This window comes from Bacillus rossius, chromosome 15, assembly GCF_032445375.1.
Source record: "Bacillus rossius redtenbacheri isolate Brsri chromosome 15, Brsri_v3, whole genome shotgun sequence".
NCBI classification, from domain to species: domain Eukaryota; kingdom Metazoa; phylum Arthropoda; class Insecta; order Phasmatodea; family Bacillidae; genus Bacillus; species Bacillus rossius.
Genome location: NC_086342.1, coordinates 36278181 through 36300882, shown reverse-complemented (window position 1 = coordinate 36300882; position 22702 = coordinate 36278181).

Genomic DNA, 22702 nt, shown 5'->3' with positions numbered 1-22702 from the left:
CACATTTTGGAAGCACCATCAACGTAAAGGCAGCACATTTTGGAAGCACAATCAATAAAGGCAGCACATTTGGAAGCACCATCAACAAAAAGGAAACACATTTTGGAAGCACCATCAAACAGGCAGCACATTTGGAAACACAAGTTACGAGAACTAAGTCTTAGTTAGAAATCAGAATGCAAGAAATAAAAACATTTAATTTTCACTTTTAATATTTAATTTATTTCTTAACATTATACAAATAGAAGTAAAATAAGTCATTATTGTATGTAGCCAGCTTTCCTCAGTTCTTCGAGTATGAAGGATATTTCTTTTATGCACGAATAGTTTCCTGCACAAAGCGAGCCATGTAGAATCTCTTAGCAGGTCAACCAATAAGTTTGGATCTTTCCACGATGTGTAATCAATCTCTTCTACCACCATCTCACTTGCTTGTTTATTATAAATACTTTTAATATCACAATCGTCCCAGTGATCATAATAAGCGTTACCAGATTTATTTATTATAACACGTCGTTTCCATCGTTTCGGTTTCAGGACATCGAAACATTCTTCGATATTGTCAGCTTTAGGTGCTTTTTCACCCAGTCTATGCTTTTGTCAACAGCCTCAGAGTCACTGTTACAATCACTGTAGAAGACATCCTCTTCACCCAGATTACCATATGAATTCGATATTGATGATGTCGAAGTGCCATTATCGTCTTCATGCTTCCTTTTTAGGAGTCCATCATTTTTACAAAGTAAGAAAGATCTACTTGAATTCGGCTGGAATGTATTCTCACTTTTCACGTTAAGGATTCTTCCATTATCTTCATTCTCCCATAAATCATCATCGTCCTTCAATTTAAGTTCTTCGTCGAGATCGGAAGAGCCACGAACATAATCTCTCTCAAGACAAGGAAAATTATTGTCGTAATGCAGATCACTATTCCTTAGTCTAGTAGATCCATTGTTGTCCTCTGGCTTGTACGCAGGTTTAACGTTACAAGTTCTGGCATGTATTTTTAATCTCTCTCTCCGCGTAAACGATTTGCTACATCGAACGCAACTTATCATATTGCGTAGTGGATTTTTAACACAGTCATTATTCTGGCGTTGTCTTCCATTCTTTCTCAAGATAAATTCTTTGCTGCAAAACTCACACCTGTGTCCTTTCGATACAGCGACAGACACCGAATCAGGATTCATATTAGTTACTGTTAGATACAAACAGACAGTTTTCCAATTGGAACCATTACTTAAATATAATTTTTTAAATATTTCTTAAGCGAGAGTTAAGTTATCTAATGCAAAGGTACTTGTTGTAAGTAATTAGTTCTGCTTTTCAACAACAGATGACACCACGTATTGCTTGCAGGTAAATATTATTTCTTTCTTTCATACGGGATGCAGGATTCTCACTAACAATCGCAATAGAGGGATGGCATCGCTAGACTCCAAGGAGAAGGTAGTTTGTTCTTCCAGTTAGTGTTTCTCAGAAATCTCAGGGTATATTATTATTTGACTGAATAATGATTTTTTTTAAATTCCACCTAATAAAAATAAAATAGAAGTACTGAGAGAAAACCATCAGGGAGGATGTCATTTATAAACATCATAAATTACCATAGAGTTCACAAGCGGACTTGTGCTAGAACTCTCATGTTGCTTAAGCAAAGAGTTCACAAGCGGGCTTGTGCTAGAACTCTCATTTTGCTTAAGCAAAGAGTTCACAAGCTGACTTGTGATGGTGGTAGAAGAGATTGATTACACATCGTGGAAAGATCCAAACTTATTGGTTGACCTGCTAAGAGATTCTACATGGCTCGCTTTATGCAGGAAACTATTCGTGCATAAAAGAAATATCCTTCATACTCGAAGAACTGAGGAAAGCTGGCTACATACAATAATGACTTATTTTACTTCTATTTGTATAATGTTAAGAAATAAATTAAATATTAAATGTGAAAATTTAATGTTTTTTATTTCTTGCATTCTGATTTCTAACTAAGACTTAGTTCTCGTAACTTGTGTTTCCAAATGTGCTGCCTGTTTGATGGTGCTTCCAAAATGTGCTTCTTTTTTGTTGATGGTGCTTCCAAATGTGCTGCCTTTATTGATTGTGCTTCCAAAATGTGCTGCCTTTACGTTGATGGTGCTTCCAAAATGTGCTTCCTTTTTGTTGATGGTGTTTCCAAATGTGCTTCCTTTTTGTTGATGGTGCTTCCAAATGTGCTGCCTTTATTGATTGTGCTTCCAAAATGTGCTGCCTTTACGTTGATGGTGCTTCCAAAATGTGCTTACTTTTTGTTGATGGTGTTTCCAAATGTGCTGCCTTTTTTGATTGTGCTGCCTTTTCGTTGATGGTGCTTCCTTTTTGTTGATTGCGCGTAGTAAAATATGTAGTGACTGAATATTTACTAGTTCAAAACCTCTTGGTGTTACTAAAATATTTTTCAAGGTCACTTGGTCCTTTAGTATGTATACAAATTTTATGATGGTCTAAATGACTGTTATTATCTAAAGACGAAGAAGGTCCTGCGGTCCTGAAATGACTAGCCTATACGTATGATATTGTCATGACTCGGTCTCATGGTCCATAGACAATTGTCCTGTATGTGTGGCTTTGTACATGAACGATTTATAGGTTATTCAGATTATCGAAAAATTATACTTTCATGTAAGGCATAGCGGTACTGTATTTAATTCGTTGGTCAGGTTTATTGTCTTGAGTTGTTTTTCGTAGAGTGAGTGATTAATAAATACCACGAAAGTTACTGGAAAATTAAATATTAAATATATTTAATATTTAGTTACACCTGTCACTAGTCAATCAGTGCGTTCATTACTTCTGGAACTATTAAGCAAAGTATAATGTTATTTATATCAATTTTCTCTTTATTATGTATTTCAGAGTAACTTGGATGTCCAGGTCCGATCTCAAGACACAATGCTAGCATGCTTAGGGCTTGGATGGTTGATCACTGTGTTGGAATGTTGGAGGTCGCCAGCAAGGCGGGGGACAACAACGGAAGCAACGGTACATGTGACTGGACTGGAGGGTGGTCCTAGCGGAATAAATTGAGGTCAACACCCTAGACACAGCAGTCAACACATAGTCGTGTGGGTATAGAGCTGCTGCTACAAATTCAAGCAAATGCTGTTCGTTCCAACTGCAAAGTACGCGGAAGTAACGCCCGGATTCCGCCGTGTGCACTACGTCACCGAGGATGGTTACTTCCAACTAGAGGTCTGCAACTTCGGTCATCACTGCACCAGTGATTGTGACGAGGAGGCTCCGGACATCATCGAGACATCCTGCAACAAGGTAGATTGTGTCGTCTATTATCTAAGACCTGACAGTACATTACCGGCTTAGTCTCGTCTCGACCACCATGACGAAATGTGTAAACCTCCAAGGCTTCTCTAATCAGTATGGATTTATTATCAAGGAACTTAGCATTGCAGATGAAGAAGAAAATGTATTAACACACTATGTGTGGTAATTATTTTCAGCCGAAGTGATAATTTAATAAAACACGTAAAAATTAACTTTAAGGTTTTTTTTTTCTAATGTGTCAACAAATCAATGATAGGATGGATTTGTATGTAGAACTAGAAGTATACCACATCTCTTGAAGAACACTGCATGGTATATATAATGAAAGACTCTTGGGCTCAAGAAACTATACTATAGGTGGAAAGGATGATGCGGTTCCTAAGATTAAATGAAAGGAACTTTGTTGATTTTTTTTCTGTATACTACGATGATTTAATTGTGTTTGGGATGATGGGTTGAAGGATTAAATAATAAAACTGGACACACAGGCTTTTAAAGAAAACGAGAATGGAACTAACCATGTCTACAAAACAATAGAGAATAATGTGAAGCTCACAAGATCATAGATTGTGGTAAATCTCTGACAACTGAAATGCGGAAACGATATCATAAAATGAGTGATATTGATGCAGCTCGTGATAATATTGATGACAGATACGATGATGATGATGATGATAACTTTGCGTCTGTGATAGTGACACGGATGCGTGGATTTTAAGACTAATAATAACTAATATGTAAAGAAGATGGAAGCCGTAGCACATAAGACCATTTGTTCATCGAGATACAATCCTAATGATTAAAGAATAGACTAAAACTTCTACTTGGTTCGCGAAATGCTGAAAATTTATACGTCCTCAAAGAAACATGAACTAAGAAATTCGAGGTTTATATAATAAAACCTACTTTTTTTGATCTGATGTGTATTAATGGGAATTAATATACAATTTAATATGAGTTTTATTAAATATCTTTCTTACATAATATGTACTTTCAAGCTCTTGACGTCTACAGTGTACATAAAGTATATAAAATATTTACTTACCTGGTTCTTCGTTTACCATGTATATTTTTCATTTTAAAATATGAATTTATTAAAGAAAAATTACTGAAATGTTGTGTGTTAGAAACCATAAGTCCGTCTATAACTGGTGTGATTTATAATACTGTGAAATTTTGTGGATAGTATGACCAATAGGATGTTAATATGATGATGTGACATTGGCTTGCTACTTCGCTTGAATGAAATTTAAATGTTAACTTTGTGATGAAATCTGCAAGTGCGTGCATTGCGTGTCCATTGCATATGTCGAATTTGCTTCCAAATGTGCTCCCTTTTTCGTTGAGTGGGCTTCTATTTTTAATGTAGTTTTGACTCGAGTATTATTGTTGATGGTTCTTGATTTGACTAGCATATTATTCCATCCTGTGCATGTATATAAGCGAGTCCTATACAGCAGCATGCTCAGATTGTTACTGACGTTATCGGTGTAAGGATCGCCTAGTTTGTTTCTTCTGGTGCATAAGTCGTGTAATTGCCTGTTCTTGTGAACTCGATGGCATCTTTACCGACTTTAACGTCGAACTTGATGGAGGATGTACCATCGTCTACAGGAACCCTAACGTCAATGGCGACGAGGAAGGAGCAGATCTCGACGGCAACGCCTCTGACAACACTGGAGGAGACTTCAACAGTCGTGGTACCATCAGCAGAAGAGAATTTAATGCCGGTGGTGCTGGCTACGCAGGAAAACACGACGAACTTCGTTTCAGCCTCAATGGAGACTTCAATGGCTGGTGATTCAACAACTAACGGACATCGGTGTTGTTACTGTGACAAGATTTTCACAAACAACAGCAATGCTCGACGACACGAAAAGAGAGAATGTGACAAGAACCTTTATCGTAAAATGATTGTTTGTGAGAAATGCCATAAGCAGTTTGCCAGAAAAGATAATATGAAAACGCACATGAAGACATGCAAAGATCCTGCTGTTCGGCAGAAAGTAAAGGTTTCTATTCAACAACGATGCATTGATGTTCAAAAGAGTATGCCTGGAGATGTCGCAACTGCGGCAACGTCAGTATCTGGATCGGGTCTGAAAGGCTCGTCTTCATCAGCAAGGTATCCTTGCAGCTACTGCGATATGTCGTTCACTTTTTCTCATGTAGCACGAAGACATGAGAGGAGTAAATGCAAGAAGAATCCATCTCGCATGAAGTTCCGCTGTGATGAGTGTCATGAATGGTTTACACGTATTGATAGTTTGCGACGGCATGTGAAAAAATGCAACGGTAAATCCGTGTGTCTACTGAAGAACTACCTGTAGAAATTTCGACTCCTCGCTTTAGATTGGAGACTCGTAAGCGTACAAGCAAGAAAACCAATGTGCAGCAACCGATTGCTATAACGTCTGGACATGAAAATAAACCTAATACTGTGTTCGGTGCATTACAAATGAATGATAATGGGTTATACTTGGCGTAGTGTGCATTTCGTGGAAAATTGAAAGATTACTATTATCTAAATACGTTAGGTGAGTCAAAAGACATTTGTAATTTTCTTGATGATATCAGAGAGGACATAATCAATCAGCTTACTGATGATGTAGCAACAAACGGTCCATCAAAATATAACTTGTGGTTGGACTGTGTATATGGAAAGCCGTATCCATTCGAAGACGAAGTGAGGAAGTGTGCATTCAAGACATCGGCTGCAGTAATTTACAGTTCTGATGATGTGAAGTAAACTGTTAAAAACGGTATCCAGAAACTCTGTCAAGAAGAGGAGGACTATGTCTGTAAAGGTTCTGGTTGGTCTCTGTCTAGTATAAACCGATTGGAGCTAAGAATTAGTAATTTCACGCCTATGCAGGGCTTTCGCAAGTGATCCTGTAGTAAAATATAGATTTTGTAATAAAATTTATTTTGTGAAAGAATTTGCGATGTTTTATTTACGAACCTGTCACTATTATGTTAAATTGTTGTTATATTTTTTTTTTCAGCATCCAGAATCGTACCAAGGACCTAAGTCGATCTAATTAATCATTTTATTGGTTGCAAAATTTATTTAATGAGTTTTGAACTTTTTCCTGAATTTCTAGCATTGAAATTACGAATTTCCAAGATGGCGGACATGATGGCTTATAAGATGATGGTAGTAGAGGATTTTAAGCCTCTTTAAGAATTTTGAACATGGTTTATTGAAATTATTATTTTTACATAAAATTAAACATTATTGCATCGATCGAGTATCTAACCAAGGACAGGAACTGATCGAATCAATATGTAAATGAATTAGTGATTTATTTAATGAATTATGAATTTTTTCCCGAATTTCTAGCTAAATAATTACACGATTCCAAGATGGCTGCCATAACGAAACATGCAACATTAATAGGATCCAATATGGCGGTCATAATGTAAAGTGTAACGATAACATCGTACTCAACTGAGAGGGCGGGCATAACGAAACATACAACAATTAAATATAATCCAAGATGGCGACCATAACGATATTTTCAACAGTGGTTTTTAATAATAATTTATTTAATTTTTATTATTTAATTCGATTAGTTATTTTTTAATGATTTTTATATTTTTTCCCCGTTTTTCTAACATAAAAATTATTGATTTTCAAGATGGCGGAAATGACTTAATACTACCTGACGATAAATATACTATGAACAAAGTGGTAGGAGTCAGTCTGCCAGCAGCCACCAAGAGGGAAGGATCGGACGCCATTTTTATTTTTGCACTCTTCGGGTTCGAACCGAGGACTCATATTTTTATTAAAATTTTATTAATTGAGTGGCTAGCTCTAAGGTTTATTAAGCCGCTTTTAGGATTTTGGGTTTTTTCTAAGGCAAAACGACTTTTGAGGTTTTTCGAAATCCTAATTTTCCCTCGAAACGGGAATTTTTGAATCATTTTGAGTCATTTTTAAGGAATTTTAGGGAATTTTTGAGTCCAAGATGGCCGCCGATGACGTCATCCAAGATGGCCGCCGGATCCTGGATCCTGCGCCTTTCCCAGAATTGGCTATATCCATCTACTATTATTAAAAAAAATATTAATTCAAGCCCGCCAAGAACTCGTGCTCATTCACCACTTCACACTTAAATGCCATAATTGGTGTACCAGGAAATGAGCCACATCCCATGGTAATCACTGTTACAAGCATAGAGTGGTTTGTGCTACACATAACCGTCAGTACTAAGGAAAGAGTACGACTGTTGAATTTGGTCAAAAGGGAAAAAACCGATAGAAATTGCGTTTTGCAGTTGGAATCTTGTGACTTGTCCTGTATTAGCTCAAAACAGTCAGAATCATTGGGTTGTAAAAACGTCCACCAATATAGAAAGGCCGTAATAAATTATTCTTGCATTAGAAACAGACAGCCATATGAACTCAAAGGCTGACAGATTGTGATGCGATTACTGTTTCCTGGAAATTTTAAAATTATTTTTGAATAGCGAAAGTTACCCGTACGTCGACATGAACATGGATTTTGAAAATGGTGGTATTTCCTTACCTTACCTCATGTACTCGCAGTTTCAATCTTCGTACTATGGCAGGGAACCTACCTACTAATAAGTCCAGAAACATATAAATCAATAGCTCCATTACTTGTATTTGATATGTCCAAGCAGGATGAAACTATGATTGACTGTCCACTGGAAATTACCACAAAAGTTGATGTTACCGAAAAACACGACGGTATACTGCCTGATACTTCACGATAGAGTCATAAATTACGATACTTTGCAGGTCTCGTGAAAATGCTGTTATAAATATCGGGGAGTTTTCGAGATTAATTTAGTTTCAACCGAGCATTGCTATTTTCAGGATTTACTGCAGCATACAAGGTTTTCAGAGCCAAACACAGATTCGTGCTCAAGGAAATTGCCGCCACCTTCGGTGAAAAGACTCGAATCCACACATTCCGGCCTCCGTACCCTTGGAAATTATTGGATGGAAAATTTAAACGCACCAACGAATGGCTATATAAATACTACCATGGCCTGAAGTGGGACGAAGGTAAAATTCTGTACCACCAAGTGGAAAACACTCTCGAAGATTTATTATTCCAAAACGAAATAATTTACGTTGCTGGACCCGAACAGAAGAAATGGCTGAGCAAGTTGTGTGATGTTGAAATTGTAGACCTGCAGACCGAAAACGGCTGTCCATCTCTGCGCAAGCTTTGTGCAATGTATGGTGGGCAGCCGCACGACAACTTTGAACGAGTCTGGGCCTGCACAAACATGAAGCTAATGCTTAAATGGCACTTACAACAATAAGAAATCAAAATGCGAATATTGGCATCCCTGAAAATTATTATTTTTTTCTAATTAATGGTAACGTCTGAATATTATTATTTTTATTTTTAAAAGTTAGCATGCATGAAAATTAATTTTTGTATAAATAGCAGTAAAATCATCCAGATAAATCAGTTTACGTCCAGACGCAGTTACCATGACACCGTTTAACCCGGAAACCAAGTATCTCACTGCCAAGCCGGATTTTGGATGCATCGAGTACAGTTTCCAGGATGATGAAGAATGCAATGTACGTACATGTACGGAAATATGTTAAGGAGGTGTGCTTCATTTACTAATGCTCATACACCTCAAAGCTTGGAGCTCTCTCAGCTACAAATAGACTGTACGGGGCCAACATTATGTGTAGTGTTTCACTTCAAGCCACAAACCATACACCCGTACAGCAAAGAACAAATTGCGGGCGGTATAGCACCGCAGCCGGGCAACGAACCCGAGGCTCCACCTCGTCGTCAGAGAACTACAGTGAACTATGGTGAACTGTCAGCAGCAGCGCCCTGCAGTGAACCAGAAGTCATCAATCATCCGAATAATAATGCCACAGACTTGAACGAAATTAGCGACCAAAAGATTTGTAGCACAGTGTGGACATTACTCGAAGATTGTTAAAAAAAATATCTTAATTAATGTGTATCTGTAGCAGTTTATTTCAATAAATGTGTGCCTATTAGTAGAATTAGTACTTTTATAAAAATAAATATTATGCAAAACATTTTAATTTTGTGTTTTATTTATTTCATCCTTTCATTTTAAAACAAATTATACACAGCACGGAGAAGTCAGTGTTAAAAAAATAATTACAAGTGTGAAAGAAAATAGTAATGGATAACAAATATTTTAGGTCATTTGTAAATTTTATTTTAAAAATAATTATTTATGCAGATACCAAATAATTATAACATTTCTGTTTGAGCTCTTCAAGCTGCCTGGAGCTGAATGATTCTGATTGGCAAGCGACTATCCCGCCAAAAATGTCGCTACATCTTTCCCAATTTTGTTATGGCTCCTCCCACTTTTCACCGCATCACCACCAATTTCCCCCCTCGTCATTTCCCATGATTGCAAAATCGCGATGACAAACAGGGGCTCCCACGGTCTCTATTTGGCTGGGACCTTTGGCAAAGGGGGGATAATGGTAATACATTAGCGAGCTGAGGCACAGGAGCCTCATTTCTGTTCCAGCCTCCGCATGAGCCAGACCATCTTCCAGAGTTTCTACTCCTGTCCGATCATCTTCAGCTGTGTGATAAGTACAAGTTTAAAATTTTTAACTTGTGATTCGTCCGGCCATTTTTTAACGTATAATTTTTTCCCGAATATTTTTAACTTATAACTTTTCCGGTCAATTTTAACATATAATTTTTCAGAGAATTCCAACTTTGAGATTATTATTTCCGAAATGTGCCAGTCTCGAGTTTTCCCTAACTCCTATTTGGCCAACAGTGTTTTGCCTAATGGCGATTTTCCTAACGGCATTTTGCATTACGGCGTTTTGCCTAAATGGCATTTTGCCTAAAATTAGGCTAAACACCTTTAGGCAAAACGACACATGCCGTAGCCTGTACTGAACACAAAATGTCGGATCCAATGATGGTCGTCAAGGTCAAAGTCAAATTTCAAGGTCAAAGTCAATGGTCAAGGTCAAGGTAAAAATTGAAGTTCAAGGTCAAAATTCAATTTCAAATTTCATGGCCAAGGTCAAATTTCAAGGTCAAGGACAACATGCAAGGTCAAAGTTCAAGATCAAGGTTAAAGTTCAATGCCAACAGTCGAGGTCAAAGGTATGGTGAACAGAAAATTATATTAACATGGTGTCAGCACACTCAAGCAGACCAAAACAAGATGCCGGCCCCCAGTGGACGAAGACAATGTGGCGGATGTGACGTCATACCGGCTGGTGGCATATATACCTTGGTATTAGTGGTGGGAGGTTAGTCTGCCGACGGCTACCGCGAAGGAAGGATCTGTCAACGATTTTTTTAAAATTTTGGTTCGTACCGTGTTCGAACTGAGGACATCAAGGAGTAATGGCGTTTTTTAAATATTATTTTATTAAAATTTGATTTATACATTTTTATTATAATTTTTGAAATTTTTTCCAAATTTCTATCATAAAAATTGCAGTTTTTCAAGATGGTGGCCGTAACAAAAAGTGCAACATTCTAGAATCCAATACGGTGGACGTAAAACAAAGTGTAGCGATGATGTTATGGTCATCCAAGATAGTGGGCATTACAAAACATGCCAAATTTCTAGAATTAAAGATGGTGGTCGTAACGATATGTGCAATGGTGTTTTTTAAATATTTTGTATTAAAAATTTGATTTTTTGTTTTTTTCATAATTTTTCAAAATTTTTCAATATAATCGGATAGTAAATAAAGAATTTTTAAGATGGTGGACATGACGTCATACTAGCTGACGATATATACCTTGACATAAGTGGTGGGAGGTCAGTCTGTCGAAAGTACCTGTCGCCATTTTTTTTATTTTTGACCTCACCAGGTTTGAACAGAGGACTCCGAGCTCCATGAAGCAAGTGTACATTATTTTTTTTAAATAATTGTTTTATTAAATTATTATAATTCAATTCGATCGATTAATTTTTTTATCAATTTTTAAAAAATTTCCGATTTTCTAACATAAAGTTACGGATTTTGCAATGGTGACGTCATCATTCAAAATGGCATTCATGGTATCCTTATTCCTAGAAATGGTTTATCAGAGGCTTTAGACGTGGATTCTTAAGCCGTTTTTAGGACATTGTGTTCTTTCTAAGGCAAAATAACTTTTGAGGTTTTTCGAAATCCTAATTTTTGAATTGTGGAATTTGTTGAGATTTTTTGGGGGATTTTTTTTCCAAAAAAATGGAAATTTTTAGCATTTTTTGGTTAATTTTGAAGGTCAAGGTCAAAGTTCAAAGTCAAGGTCATCCAATATGGCCGCCGTGACGTCACATACAAGGTGGCCGCGCGTTCATTCGCTCCACGCGCCTGCGCCTGGCGCAGGACATACGATTCTATACTACTAATGAGCTTATGAATATATTTTTGATTACCCCTCTTCCTATTGTCAATCTTACTTGCTTTTATTCTTTTCCTACATATCTCATTCGCAGCTTTCGTCTGTTTGTTTCGTTTCCATGGACAAGAAGCCTGAGGTTTTTCCGGAATTCGTTTACCCATTAATACTTTGATATTAATATAAGAAAATAGATTAATAAATTTAATTCATAAAATAAAAATTATATATATTTCAACAAATTTCATCTCACTTTATTTCTTCCTATTCATGCACCATCTGCCCCTTGAACCTTGACAAGTGTTTTATTTTGTGTGACTAATCTTCAAGGTCAGACAGCAGTCTGCTGCTGCACGAGGGGGGACAATTCCGCGCGACCTAACGGCAGGTTCGAGAAAGGATTTTATGCCTTGAGCCGTGGCTAAGGCAGCATCGCGAGAGTCTAGATGGTATTAGATGCAGAGGTTATTAAGTGTAAGCTCCTTCATCCTAACTGCAAACCCGGCCTAGTCCTGGTTTTGTAGGTCAGTGTGTGCCATTGCGATGTAGGCTGTTTCAACATGACTGAACAAGAGTGCGCTAACGTGCCCCTGCCAGGCGAAGATGAGGCAGAGATGTCGAGCGACGATGACTACAACGTCGTCGCTCACAAGAAGCACAAAACGTGGGGAATGACGAAACCTTAGCACAACAGACAGCAGGGCAAGCGCACGCGCAAACAGCCGGTGCGAAAGTTAAATGGCTCTGCCAGCCAGCCGGCCGCTGGCTCGTACAGGCTCGAGCCCCGCCCCTCGGGCTAAGCAACTGCAAGTCAGGCCCCCGTACGTGTTTGTTGACGCGGGTCGCAGCTATCTGCTGGACGCAGCACTCCAGGAGCACTGGACGTGGGTCAGCCGTGGGAGACGAGCTCACGATACACACTGCTGCTGTGGAGGAGCACCACAGGGCAGTGCGAGCTCTAACAGGCTAGAGCTCAGCTAAACTTCTGGTTTCTAACAAATAGACAAACTAGGCGTCACATCAACAACCTGGTAATCGAACAACTGAAGGCCATAAATCCCGAGAGGATTTACGAGCTGAAATCCTTCGCGTGGAGGACTACCGGCACCCAAAAGGCCCCTGCAGTGGGACAACTGTCAAAGGTTCGGCCATCCAGGAAAAGGCTGCAGAGCCTCCCCAGTGTGTCGCTGGTGTAGCCAGGGACACAGAACAGAGTTATGCCCCCAGGGAGGAGACAAGTAAGAGGCGAGGTGCGCGCAATGTGAGGCCCGCATTTCACTAGTTACTGAGGCTGTAAGGCCTTTAGAAGGGAGAACTGGCGACGCCTCTCGCAACGGGAGCGCAGTCGACACGTGCAGTGCGCGAGAAACAACGAGACTCTGCAACGACCAGGCTCTTCTAACTACCAGGCTCTGCCCCCGACAGGCGTGGCAAGCACCGAGCTGCCCGTTGGCCGACAGCTACGAGCTCGACTTTCCTGTGGTGGCCTAGAGGCCAGCACCAGGGACAGAGATCCCCGGCGGAACAGCCAGCTCCCCGGCACCCTTCCCCATACTCTTTTCCCACCACACAAGAAGACAATGCCCACGGACACTGGTGTGTCAATACAGCCAACTGCTGCACCGCGTTCCTGCCCAGTAAGAAAGCCAACCCTCGGCCCCGACGAGTTCATGGAGGTTATTGGACAGCCCAAACCTGGCCCAAATCCTGGAGCCAATGTGCCGACTGATGGCCATTTGGTGCAATCCAGCTATGCCCCTTCAGGACTAAGTGCAATCCACAATGGTCTTCGTGACCACCTTAGCGGCCAGCTTCAATGGCCAGCAACCTTAATTTAAGTCCTAACAACGACATAAACCCCGCTGACAGTAGATTAAGCACCATCCTTTACTGGAATGCATGAAGAATTAGAAATAAAATAATTGAATTCACGGATCATTGACTAAAATTTACTATTAAAATCATGACAATAAATTAAACCCAATAATTGAAACAGATCGCCTAACGATCTTTAATCATAACAAAGTAGAGGGGTTGCCCTAGTGGTCAATAAACGTATTAAACGTATATAATTTTATGAACCTGAATATGAGAAATTTGAAGCGGTAGATATTAGTATTAAAGCCAATAATAAAAAAAATGGTGTTATTTCTATTTATGCACCGCCAGGTAGATCACTCACTGAAAATGAGCAGGAAATTTTATATGGTTCCGTTCCCGCGTTTTCGACAGTTGGCGATATTAATGCCAAACACAAAGACTGGAACAGTTGGAGCAACACAGCCAATGGTTTCGTGCTGCCAAGACACAAGTCCAACACCTACCATGTATATGCTCCTTGAGAGCCAACACATGACAGTTTTAAATAAAAGAGTTCACACGGGAATTCAAACTCAGAGTCGTTCACGAAATGTCTGATCACTTCCCAGTGCAGCTGACACTCGAAGACGCAGACACTCACCAATCCACCGAGGAAAGTCAGACTATAAAATAGCTGACTAGCGAGGCTTTCAGTCGCACCTAATCGATAATTGGCCAGCAGTCGATGCTGCCAACGTAGAAACAAAAGAAGATGTAGGTATAATCAGCAGTTACCGAACTCACAGTTAATTTACAAACTGCAATAAACTCACGCATTCCAGAAAAGGAGGTTAAGTTTATGCAGGACGAACTGCTGGCGTATATAAGGGTTTTAATTAGTTATAAAAATTGATTGAGGCGCGAATGCACTAGACTTAGGCAACGCGTTAGTACAGCACGTATTAATGAATTACAAATGATTATTACCGATGAAATAACTCTATGGAGGAGTAGCCAATGGGAGGCGAAAGTCTCTCAGCTTCAGGTGCAATATAGTAGCACCTGGAGTTTGACAAAGCGATTTCTCCTTAACGTAGATAAAATATATCCACGGCAAACCCCCACTTGTCGCTTTTGCGCCTATTGATAAAGCACAGGTATTTGCGGACACATTAGAATATGCCTGCAAACAAAATATTGAGCCCAGTGACTCGGATTAAACGCAATGCTTTACAGGGAACTTAGAATAAAACTTACTCAATAATAAAACTTAACCTAAGAGTCTTACTCAACTCACTCTCAGGAAGTAACATAGGCTATTAAAAACATGAAACCTAGTAAGGCTCCGGGAAACGCTGTAATTCAGGCAGTTGTCCTTAAGAAAATGCCTGATGAAAACTTACATTATTTAGCTTAAATAATAAATACTATGCTTAAATTACAATATTTTCCTTGTCAATAGAAAGAGGCGAACGTAATTGTATTTCAAAAACCTGTCAAGGACCAAACACTACCACAGAATAATATGCCAATAAGCTTTCTTAGTAGAGATTCAAAAGTAGCTTAGTATGTAATATTACAAAGACACAATACCCACATTATAAAATAATCCTTCCAAATGAACAGTTCGCTTCCCACAGCGCGCATTCAACCACACATTAGTTGGTACGAATGAATGAACAAATAGTAACTGCGTTCACATAGAATAATTATAATGTAGCAAAATTTCTCAATGATGAAAAAGCTTTCGACAGAGTTTTCCACGCAGTGCTTATGTATAAACTATATCAAGCGGGCTACCCCGATTGCTATATAAACTGTTAATCTCGTATTTAGAGTTCATTTTGAGTCACGACAGAGGGGGCACAGTCTGATAGAAAAAATATAAAAAAGTCCCGAAATACAACATTTTAGGACATGTTTTATTTAATATTTGCTATGAACTTATGTAGGGGAACTGGGTTTGTAAGTGATAACCCAATTAAGCTTTATTACCATTTTATTAATTACTAATATTTACATTACTAACATATAATTATATTAAAAAATATTCTATAACCAATCACTGATACTTAAAAAGGTTTATTTGCAAGTCACTCAATGTCAGTCAAATACCACAGTTCGCACTCCTCACTGGAGCTGGGCTCGACAGTGGTTCGCCCCTTACCTCTCGCCTGTCGACACACACAGTCTCGCGCCACTCAGTCGCACTCTCTCGATCCCGTCACTCCACGATTCGCCACTCTAGAGGGGGTATCTCACCCCCTTCGCCGATGTCGCACTTCCCTTCACTCGCGAAACTCTCTGCACTCTCAGAACTCACTTGTAACTCTCGCAGCACTCGTCACCGCCGCCAATTCATCATATTACCATCCGGGGCAGTAAGCGTGGGCGAGGTCAGAAACCGAAGTTTCTATAACTCGCTAAGTGCATAGTAATTCAAGTGCACCCCACACTGGTGGAGAATCATTTGAATCGACGGCGGGGGTGCGTGTCTTGTTGGATAGGTTTAGCACACGGGCCTGTGTGTGCGCTGGTAGACGGTGTCACTGCTCAAGTACCTGTGGCACCCTTCTCGAACGGACGAGAGCGGCTTTGTCGCGTAATTTCGGACCAACCTGACGCCAGAAAACTTCGAGATAGGCTGGGTTTACTTGGACAACTCCACACGGCGGCCCGCAGAATTTCCAAAGCCACTCAGCGATAGATAACAGCGCCAAGAACAGATGATAACTGTTGTGTCGCGGGGGGAGGGTGATAGCGACGACCCTTGTTATCCGGCCATGCGCGCGTGGCATGCCTTACGTCAGTGGACCGCACGTGACATGACGCGTGACGCCAGTGGCCGAGTATGGCGGTTAGCCAGCTCCGAATCTCGCATCGGGGTCTGGTCTCTCGCGTTTGTAACAATATTTATCCACGACACGCCTAAGCCCGATCATCGCTTAGTACAGTTTGGCCGTATGCAGATGATTCGGTACTGTTCAGTAGGTCGCGCCATTTAAATCTTGCAGCAAAAAGGCTACAAACTGCATTAAATTCACTAGAGCAGTGGTGTACAGAATGGTGAATTAAAGTAAATCCTATTAATTCCGAAGCCATGGTATTTACGCTTAATCACCTCCACCTCTAGAAAATAGGCCGCGACTAACTATATTTAATCAGGAAACAAATCTAGAGTTATGCCAATAATACGTAGCAATAAAGAGCGCCATACTACTAAATGCAGCCCTCTGCCTAGTATTCAATGCAAATATACACCGATAAAGTGGGAGAATACCGATTATAGTGACATGCTGCTTGCTGTTGGGTATGACTGTCGTGGTGCGACGCAACTCAATAACTATAATCAATAGTAGAAATTGTGTCATGTAATATGGTGCTTGCTTGGGCATTCAGTGGAAATACACACCGATCGAGTTGGCAATACCGATATGAGTGGCATGCGGCATGCTACCGGGGGTCACCGTTGCGTGGCACGATCGTAATATTTTACTATTCAAATTAGTATGTTATGTCGGTACGATAACTGGCTACTGGCTGTGGTGACAATTTCAAACCGAGGACTCCGTGTGGTAAGTGCATTTTTTATTAAAATTTTATAAAATTATTTTTTATTAAAATTATTTATATTTTTGGATCAATTAATTATTTTTATCAATTTTAGATTTTTTTAATAACAATCGGGTAATAAATAAAGATTTTCAGTATGGTGGCCATAAAGGAAATTGCAACAATGATGTCATAATTCAAAATGGTTGAAAGATTTAGAAAATATAATGGCGTTGATGACATCATCCGAAATTCCGGATCCAAGATGGCAGTCAAGGTCAAAGGCATCCAAGATGGCTACTGTGACGTCAAATCCAAGATAGCGGACCCCATCCACATCCACACCCTGAACCCTGGCTCCTGAGGAACTATTATAAATTACTGGAACCATTACAGTATTTTCTTGCGGTGTTTTTGGAAGATATGAAATCTAACTCAGTCCCTAATGCGATTTAAATGTCGTGCCATCGTGCTATCGTGCCATCGTGCCATCGTGCCTGTGCTGATAGGTCGGTAGACAGGAGGAGTCATACTATGCGTACAAGCTTCAGGTAGAGGGAAACTCCCTTCCTCTCACCTCACCTGGGCAGTGCACCATTTTCCCACTCGGCGTTGATGAACGGTCCAGGCCTCAGTAGTACCAGCAGGTCTTCTTCCTGGGCCATCTTCAGGTAGTGGGTCACGTTGAGGAAGGGCGAGAAGTCGTTGTTTCCTTCGCCGAAGTCGAAGGTGTTGATTTCCGGTTCATGCAAGTTCCATGGAATATAGCTGCAAATAAGAAGCATATCTGCACATTTAAAGAACTTTGATAATTGTCGTTTAATAATACTCATAGATGAAGCGGCATTCTAGTAATTTAAAAGATTATTTCTTGAAGTTGTTTGGTTCTTAGGTTTTAAACTTCAACAAACTCCATTAAATTCTAATCATTACGTCCATCTGTAAATACCGCCCAACTAATTATTTTAACATTCGTATCCGGGTATTTTCTTTCCCTTCGTCCAGTTTTAATTTCCTCTTACCATAATCAGAAAGGGCGCGGTTAATAGTACAAATAAAATTCAGTTAGTTAGTATTAAAATTATAAGAAACTAATTCTCAGTACTTATAACAATTCAGAACATAGGACTACGTGGGTAGAGCACTAACAGCATTAGTAACTGTCTGTGGCAGCATGATCAAAAAAGATTGTAATGCGTGTATTTTACTATCCACATTGGCAACACTTATTTACTCAAATGAATATTGAAAATTGAAATTTGTAGAATGTGTAAGTCAAGACGATGGGAAAACCATCTGGACAGAAGTCGTTAAATGACTGAGATGTGTCATTTGAATAGACAAACAACACGATAAAAAATAATCAGGGTTTCCTACAAGAAAAAAGATGTACTGAAATGAATGTGTGAAGAATATTAGCAGTAACAGAAATATAGCTATCGTCATTAAGAAACACACGATTATTTAAGTGACCTGTTCGAGTATGTCTCTGTAGTCACCGAAATGAGGAACTGTTCAACATTTTAAGATAAAGTTGGAAGTTGTTGCTATGCATCTTTCCTAAGGAATCCAGATTCCATGTATACACTCACGTCTCGACGCCCACAAAGCCGGCAGCCCGTAGCTTCCTCAGCCGGTCCCTCCAGTAGTCCGGGTGGACCCTGAAGTAGTGGATGGTGCCCGTCATGAGGCGGATGTCCTTGCCGTTGAGCAGGAACCGGCTCCCATTGGCCACCAGGCCTGACTTGATGCCTCCTGCCGTGTAGTGTTCGTACAGCGTGGGCAAGGCGCGCTCTTTAAGCACACAGAGTCACAGTGCACAGACTCTTCTGCGCGTGATGTCACCGCTAGAGACCCGACAGTTTCGCTGGTTCGTTCAACGAAAATGTAACTTCAAACACTTTCACCAAAAACACTAGCGATTAAGACCGGGATGCTCCGAGAATTTTGTGTTAAATCCTGGCGTTGTTTACACGTCAGTCAAATAGGTGGCGGACGGTATGCAAAGTATTAACAATATAGCAGTTTAATACATATGGGACCAATATTATGACAAAGAAATTAACTTTATCACTTAGAAAATATTATTTTCAAATTATACCACTAGTGTTTCAAAGAAGTGAATCGTTTGACACCAGACAATATAATATATAAATTGAACCACTTATTTACAAAGTATTGTGTAGTTTCTCTTCTTGCCATTAGGTTATTTTGCACTCTCTCGCCTGTGTTGTTAGTATTAAGCTGTCTGGTATTTGTTTGATTTTACATTTTAATAACTTACAGGATTTTCAGGTTAGTGACTCTACCTAAGGCAATCTTAAAGCAATATAATTTTGTGAAGGAATTCATGAAGTATATTATAACCAAACAAGACCGAATGTCTTCTGATTAAGAAACAAAATAAATCCCTACGAATAGGCCACCGAAAATGAAAAAAATTCCGAGAATGTAAGTATCAATATCAAGCAAAGTGTATTGCAACCAATCTCTACGCCACCCGTCAAAACTATTTAAAAAATGTAGATGCCAATAAAACGCACTGTAATACATTTTACTGCTACAAATGTTTATATCATGAGGATGTATATAGTGTTATCAGTCCGCGGTGATTCAAGCCCAAGCGACACCGTACAGGACACTGCCACCCGCCAGCTCGATGTAACACCAGGCGCCAGCACACTACCGATGAGCCGTACTGAGCAAGGAGTTGGGCGGGATAGGTTAGCTTGTCCCTTCCTGAATTTCTTCTTCTTTAGGCGCGTTGTATAAAAATGATTAGAGTGAAGTTTTACAATGCGCGTGCACCATTCAACGAAATTTTCATAGGAAGATGGCGGACTTCCATGAATGAACATTAACCCATATAGACATTTCATAAAAATTAGGGGACATTCCAAACTTATGGTGCACCAAATGAAACTTGATAGTGAAACTACCCTGGAATATATTAGATAAACTAAAATAGTCATAGAAAAAATAATTTCTAGTTTAAAAAATGTAAGGATATAATATTTAAAAACATATTCTCCTTGTAGTCTTCGTAGCACATTGGTTATAACTCGCGGCTTATTAACATGATTCGAAACTCGGCTATGATTTTTTTTTTACTTTTTTAAAATGAAAATTAATGGATTGTAAAAATTGTACTTTAAGCAAATATTTATTTTAAAAATTTATTTTATTGATTTATTAATATCTCAATCCATTGGATTCATTAGTATTCATTATTGCCTACATTTTTACTTAAAGTAATATTGAATAAATCATGTTTTTTTAGGAAATGAATTTCCGAAAATTCATACAGATAATAAAAAATAAAACATTATAATACCAGTAGTACATCATTAATATAATACTGTTACGAACACGAGGGACAAGACCGCGATGCCAGGTTCGGAGCTGGCTGGCGGCCCCGCAGGGTCACTGATGTCATGCGCCATCCATTGACGTAAGACATGCCACGCGTGCCTGCCTGGATTACAAGGGTCAGCGCTACCCTCCCCCCCACCAACTCGACTCATCACGCGCGACACCCTGCCTCGCGTGAGCTAACAATGCCCTTCTCGTCGCTTCATGTATCGGGTCGGCACAGGATGACGCGACTGGCCCCGTCACTTCTAGAATGGCGCCACGGTCTATATAAGCCTGGACGCCGGCCTACGAGAGGGTGGCTCGATGAAGGGAAGTTCGACGGCGGCGACGGAGGCAGAGGAGTTGCTCGGTGAAGGCGGCGACATTTTTTGGCTCGGCGAGTTGGAGTGAGCTCCTCGGCGAAGGGATTGTGACGGCGGTGACGGAGTACGACGAGAGTTCGGCGACGGAGGTCCACAAGGATTGCTGCGGTGAGAGTTGCGCGAGGGGTGCGGCCCAGCGAGGTGTGCGGTGTGTAAGGACTTGAGATACTGAGTGCTAGTAATTGCTTAGTAGGCATTTTAAGTAAGATATTGTATTAGTGTTGTAAATATTAGCCATCAATAAAAGTATGTAAAATAAATAAATAATAAACTATCCTTATACGAATCCAGTTATCCCACTCAACGATTATTAAAATCGTAAAAATACTTAACAACTTATAGTCATTTAAAATGTGCGGAAACTAATATGAATATTACCTTTTTAATGAATTTTACAAATTAGGCAGTATTTTATTATTTCTTTGTCAAAAATCAGGTCCAAGCTGGTGTTTGGTATTTTGCAAGTACTTTTTCGTTTTTATCGGAGAAAATTCATAATATAGTTTAACTTTTCACTTGCAAACCGAATGATTCAATAGTCGACGTCGCTGCTCCGATAGCGAATTATAGCGGTGGGTGTGGAACTACGTGTGAATAGCTATCAGAAATTTAGTGATTGATATTGAATACTGGTCCATATAAATAAAAACTTTTATTTATTGTATAAATTAGTGATAGAAATTGTTTACATAAGCTTTTTAAAGTATATTTTAAGTTAATTTATAATGAGGGCGTTATATTCCTTGGTATAATTTAATTGCATTATAAATTATTAATTTTTTACTTAGAAAATAATTACAATGAATACAATAAAATAAAAATTCATAAATTATTTATTATAATATAAATTAAAAAAATCTTAATTATTTTACTAAATGAAATAAATAATTGTATATTTATATTAATATTGAATAGTAAGAATTTATTAAATTGTTTTTTGTTACAACTAATTTCAAAATAGTTTACTGTATTAATTCAAATGATAAACAACTGCTAACACGCGTACATAAATACACACGCCTTTATTTTTTTTACAATGAAGAACACAGACAGTAAAAATATAAATAAAACGTTTTATGAAACACAGCAGTGTGTGATAGTACCTCCGAAGACAGTCTTCAGGCTGTGGATTTGAATGGGGTTAGTAACCGATTGCTCTGACGTCACGGCGGCCATCTAAGTTGAATCTGACCTTAAACTTTGTCCTTAACAATGGCGTCCATCTTGTATCCGCCATTTGGTGATCTAGATCTTTCGTTCATTTTACATTCAGCAATTTTTTCTAGAACTTTCCACCATCAAGGAATCGAATGCTCGCATTCAAATGTTGCCATTTTCGTTACGGCCACCATCATAAAAATTTGTATTGTTTATGCTATAAATCCGAGAAAAAAATTAAAATTAATAAAAATTATAAAAATATAAATTAAAACTTTCCTCCATCTTGGATTATGACGACAAGGTCGTTATTTAAGAATCCGTAGTTATTATCAGATTTTAATGGAAAAATTTTTAATTTATAAAAAAATAATTAATAAAATGTTATTATAATATTACTAAAAAAGAACTCTTACATAAAGGAGTACTTTGTTCAAATCCAGCCACGGAAAAATCAAAAACAATTTACGACAGATCGTTCCTACACGGAAGTCGCCGGCACACTTACCTCCCACCACTAATGCCAAGGTATAGTGTAACATCATGTCCGACATCTTGTTTTCGTATGCTGGAGGCCGCCAAAATGAGTGCACAGTTCATTTATTACTGCGGCATATTGACATTTGGATGCCATCTTGGAAATTCCTAATTATTAACACAGAAATCCGGAAATAAATCCAAAATCATTTAAAAAAATATGCTTTTAATTTTGATTGCTTCGATCGATTCCTGTCCTTGTTTGATCCTTGTTCAATGCAAAATAATTACAGGT